At 53.6% G+C, this 5,743-nt stretch overlaps 1 protein-coding gene across 1 annotated transcript in view; it reads left to right on the forward strand.

Moving 5' to 3' along the window:
- KCNQ1 (potassium voltage-gated channel, KQT-like subfamily, member 1) overlaps window positions 1–5,743 on the forward strand; it is a 313,853-nt gene that overhangs the window by 307,210 nt on the left and 900 nt on the right. The window lies entirely within an intron of this gene.

The following is a 5,743-nucleotide window of genomic DNA, read 5'->3' on the forward strand; positions in this document are numbered from 1 at the left end:
GCCAGCCCTCAGGACAGACCCGGATGGCCGGCCCTGATTCTCCGAGCTCCCTCACTATGGTGTACTGAGCGCTGCTCTGTGCTGGCCGATGCCACCATCCAGCGGGGCAGACCCTGGAGCCCGAGCCCTGGCCCTGCCAAAGCAGACAGTGGGGTACATCAGACCACAGGATGAGGGCTGGGGCAGAAGTGAGCAAAGGGGCAAGGCAGTGCAGTGTGTCTGGTAAGGGCTTGGATGCCAAGCCCAAGGAGTAGATAGAGGCAGGGCAGCACTGGTATGGTGGCCTGGCAGCGAGGGGCCCCAGAGTGCTGTCCCCCCATGGCCACCCTTGCTCTGTGGAAGCAGAAATACGCTCAGTGATGCCCCAGTCTGCCAGGCCCACACGTGCCCGTACTGTGCCTGGCTCTGGGACCAGCCGTAAATCAGGCCACTGCATTCCTGGTGGCACCACACCTGCAGGCTGGGCACATGGTGACCTTGCCCTGAGGTGAAAGGAGAGGGGAGCAGGTAACACTGCTGAGCCCCAGGAGATACGGGTGACTTGCCTGGAGGTGGCCCTGGACTGGTGCAGTCTCTGTGAGCTTCTGGTCTAGGGATTGTCAAGTTCTCCTCTTCTGGGTCAGATGGGGAGAGTGGAGGTGACCTCGGGATCTGGCCTCAAGACAGATCCCATCTTCTCTGATTAGGACAGGGAGAGAGGTCAGCTACATGGCCATTCCAGACGCCCAGAGGCACACACTGGATGAGGGTCTGGCATCAGGTGGGGTCTGGGCAGCAGTGGAGAGGGGATAGTGGGGATAAGGGTGTGAGGGCCATGGGCAAGGACAGCCATGAACTGAGCTGGTGGTCGCTCACAGGCAGGGAGAGGGAGACCCACCCACCCAGGAGGTCGGAAGGGAGGTGGCAGACAGTGGGAAGGTGGTGCAGGGCTGGGCACTGAGCGGCCATCTGCCTGGGAGCCTGGACACAGCCAGAAGGCCACTGTGACTGCACTTGTCCAAGCTGAGGGGTGGGTGTGGACCACATCTGGCGTGGCTCCGGCAGCAGACGCCTTCCACCGTAGGTGGGAGGAGTGGCAATTGCTGGCAGGTCGCAGTGGCTGTATGTGGGAGTGTACCTGGTGGACACTGTGAACAGAGTACTGGCAGCGTGCCCTCTGGACATGATGGCCCAGTTCCCACCTCTGCGGGAGGGAGAGGTATCCTCGGCTGTAGGGATGGATATGGGCGGATGTGGGGTGGGAGCCAGGCAAGGCCCTCGAGGGGGCAGGAGTGAAGGTGACATCATGGGGCTCTCATTCATATGCTACTTTCTGAAATACTTCTGTGTCAACCAATTCTTTTTCATTCAGTGACTCTATGTATTCCATCATCTTTTGATGCTTCTTAGATCGTTCAAGGTTTTGCCCATAATCTTTCAGTATTGCACCCCAGGCTTGACTTTCTTCTTCAGTCTTCTCAGCTGAGCAAGTTCTTTGAAAGTAGAGAATACCAGAAGAATGTGTTTTATTGACCATGTAAAGGCCTTTCATCGTGTGGGTCATAACAAACTATGGCTAACGTTGAGAAGAAAAGCAATCCCGGAACACTTAATCATGCTCATGCAACACCTATACCTAAACCAAAAAGCTGTTGTCTAAACAGCTAACACCGCACGCTTTTAAATCGGGAAAGATGTGTGCCAGGGATGTATCCTTTCTCCATATCTATTTAATCTGTAAGCTGAGCGAATCGTATGAGCATCTAGACTCTAAGAAGAATTTGGGCTCAGGATCGGAGGAAGACTAAGTATCAGCCTGCATTACGCAGCTGACACAGCCTTGCTGCAAGCGAGGAGGGCTTGAAGGGCTTGCTGCTGGAGAGAGAAGACCACAGCCTTCAATATGAATTACACCTCAGCATCAAGAAGACAAAATCTTCACCACTGGTCCGATAGGCAACATCATGATAGATGGAGAAAAGACTGAAGCTGTCCACTATTTCATCTTACTTGGTACCAGTCCACACCACTGGTACCAGCAGTCAGGAGAGCAGGACACACACTGAGCTGTCTGCTGTCAAGGATATCTCCAAATTACTGAGAAGCAATGATGTCAGCTTGAAGACTAAGGTGTACCTGATTCAGGCCATGGTCTTTTCCAGTCACTTGCTGTGCATCTAAGAGCTAGACAATGAGTACGGTTGACTGAAAAATTTATGCCTTTGAGTTGTGATGTCGGAAAGGAGTACTGAATATCCTAGAGGCTGCCATTAGAACAGATATGTCTGGGGAAAATGCAGTCAGAATTTTCTTTGAAGGCAAAAATGATGAAGCTTCTTCTCACATACTTTGGGCATGTTGTTGTTATGTGCCATCAAGTTACCCACAACTCATAGCGACCCCAGGCACAGAAGCTCTGAACTCCACTCTGTCCTGAGCTGGTTTTACTGTCTCCAGTACACCTACCCCACATTACTCCAGTTACTGTGTCAATCCATTACATCCAGAGTCTTCCTCTCCTATGTTGTCCCCTCCAGTCTTTCAAGCATGATGTCCTTCTCCAAGGACTGGTCCCTCTTGGCCATGTGCCCAAAGTATGTGAGATGGAGCTTCAAAATCCTTGCCTCCAAGGAGTAACCTGGTTTCACCCTCTCCAAGGCAGATTTACTTTTTCTCTTGTTGATTCATGGTATGTTCAGGACTCTTCTCCAGCACCATAACTTAAGTGCATCAATTTTCCTACTGTCATTCCTAGTCATTGTCCAGCTCTCTGATGCATAGCTAGTAATTGCAAAGACCATGGCCTGGATTAGATACACCTTAGTCTCCAGATTTACATCATTGCTCTTTAGCACTTTGGAGAGGTCCTTGACCTCAGATTTTCCCAATGTCATTCATCTTTTAATTTCTCTCTCTCTCTCTCTCTCTCTCTCTCTCTCTCTCTCTCTGTGTGTGTGTGTGTGTGTGTACCATCTATTCAGATCCAGCTGGCATAGGAAGAGATTGTCCTTCCTTCTCCAGCAGAGCATGGTGGATCTTTTAATTTCTTGACTGTTGATTGTGGTTCTGAACAAGCTGAAATTGTTAGCAATCTCAATCTCCTCTCCATCTATCACTGTGGTGCCAATTGGCCCAGTGGTGAGAATCTTTATCTTCTTGATGTTGAGCTTCAATCCCTGTTGAAGCCTACAGTCCTTGACCTTCTGCAGTAAATGCCTCAGATACTCTTCAGTTTCGATGAACAAGGTTGCGTCATCTGTGTAATGCTGGTTAGTAATGAGTCTTCCTCCAATCCTGATGCCACATTCCAACTCCTAAGGTCCAGCCTCCCGGATGATCTACTCTGTGTGGATTGGAAAGATCGGGCATGTTGTAGAGGACTGTCTTCCTTGGGAAAGGACATCATGCTTGGAAAGGTGGAAGGTCAACAAAAAAGAGGAAGAGCCTCAGTGAGATGGATGGACATAGGGACTGCAGTAACGGGCTCAGGAGTGACAGACAGACAGACTGAGGAGAGGATAAGACAGGGTTCAGATCTGCTGTTCATCGGATCGCTATGAGTCATACCTGACTTGACGGCCCCTGACAGCAGCAACGTGGAAGGTCATCTTTCCTCCCACGTAACCAGGTGGCAGCAGCTAGACTAGTGTTTGGCTGCACAGCAGGACCTACAGCCTAGTCTTCCTGACACATACATGAGCCATCACAGACAGACAGAAGACAGGAGGAGACAGGAAAGGACAAAGGGAAATGGGAACCCCAGGAGGAAGTGTGAAGGATGTCATTGCATTGATGAGATTACAACCAGTGTCACCATGTGCCAGGCTCTGGGTGGCCCTCTGGGCTGGCACACTGACAAGGTGGACCCGGCCTGGCCTGCCGTCCCCCTGCTGGTGTGGGGATGGGACAGGGAGGAGTAAGCCAGGACCTGTCGGGGTTGTGAGAGCAATGGAGAGAAGTGGAAGGTGTGGTGAGGTGTACCCCCTGGCCAAGTGCCCACTCACCAGCTATGGCCTGGGCACCACCCTCCTGGACAGCCATCCTGGGAGCCAGGTATGGTGGAGCACCAGTGACTGAGGGTCTCTGATGAGGGGTGCCTGTCTCAGAGCTCCGGGGAAGCAGCAGTCCAAGTGGGGTGTCAGCAGGACTCTGGGAACTAAGGCAGAGCCAGTGCCTGGCCACTTTGGGGGCTGCTGGCGGGCTAGACCACGTGTCCTCCAACCAAGAACCTCCAGCCCTGGTGTCCAGACCCAGCCTCTCCTGCCAGCTCTGGGCAACCGGGCCAAGCAGGCACTGGCACCCTGCAGCCAGGGGGGGACCATCAAGCCTGCACATGATCAAGGCTGAGCGCTTTCTGCAGAAGCGTCCCTTGAAAGATGCTTTTTCACAATTTTAAAAGCCAGCCAGCATCAATTCATAACCTCACCAGACAAGCGCCGTCGGCGGGTTCACCCGGCGCCTGCGCTCCGACGAGCTGCACTCTGATTGCTCTGTCCGCATCCACGGCCGAGTGTGTCGGCTGCGGTTATTAATCTGGTGAGTCAAGGCTGGGTACAAAGGCCTTGTTGTCTCCGTCACCCTCTTAAATTGAGAATGACTAGACCCGACATCCCTAAAGTGACCCACCCCGCAGCCCACAGGGACGGGACCCGGGGCACCTGCCCAGACAGGCACCCTCCAGGCGCCAGCCACACCATGTCACATTCTTAGCCAGACAGCAGTCTCGGGTCCTTTGGGGGAGCAGCTGTACTTCAAGACCACTGCTGCACCCAAGAAATGAGTGAGAGGCACCCCTGAGATCAGGCCTGTGAGGGAGGAGATGGGGTGGGCCGTCAGGCACAGCCTCAGGGGTTCCCATGAGCAGGAGAATGTCTTGCTACTGGATCCTGTAGGTAGGAATGCCCAGTCAGCGGGAGACCCTTGCCCCCAGCCTCAAATGTGGCAGCAAAGCCAAGGGCTGCAAAAACGGGTCCCAGTTCAGACTCCACTGTACCAGGCCGTGACCCCCGAAAGCCCAGAGTGGGGCTGAGAGGGAACCAAAGCCACCAGGTGTGAGGGTGAGGGCCAGCCACCTTCACCCTAAACTAAAGCTGGACCAACGTCCCAGAGGAAGAGGGAGGGGACCCCAGCCTGTGTCTACACAAGTTCGCACACAGAGGAGGTGGACCCCCCTGTCACGCCCCCAGCACACACAGCACACGTATGCTTGTCCTGCACATGCCACATGTGTGTGTCCTCCACACATGCACACTCTATGTACATACACCACACTCACACACAGCACTCACGCTCACAGCCCTCCTCCATACACGCTTTCCTGCCCCATGCAAAAAGTTGCACACAGTCTACACAAACACAAGGATTTATACACATCCACGCCCACCCACGTGCCCACCTCAACCTGTGTGCACAACACATGCATCTGTGTGTAAGCGCATGTACACACACGCAACGCACGTGCACACACATGCACACTTCATGCACACACTCACAAACGCTTGCTGCACATGCACACTGCACGTGTGTGCACACTACACGTACACACTTCACACATGTTCACTGCACGTGCACACACTGCACATGCACGCACACACACTGCACATGCACACACACTCCACGTGCACACTGCACGTACACACTGCACACACACTCACACATATGTACCCGGTCTGCACACAAGCCCACACCCATACACAGGACGGTGGAGGGCACGTTCACACACGTGCACACAGGTGTGACGAACAGCCAGGCCCAGGTGCCAGAC

The sequence above is a fragment of the Elephantulus edwardii genome, unplaced genomic scaffold (assembly GCF_000299155.1).
Source record: "Elephantulus edwardii isolate Elephantulus edwardi_28Jun2011 unplaced genomic scaffold, EleEdw1.0 scaffold00126, whole genome shotgun sequence".
In the NCBI taxonomy this organism is placed as follows: domain Eukaryota; kingdom Metazoa; phylum Chordata; class Mammalia; order Macroscelidea; family Macroscelididae; genus Elephantulus; species Elephantulus edwardii.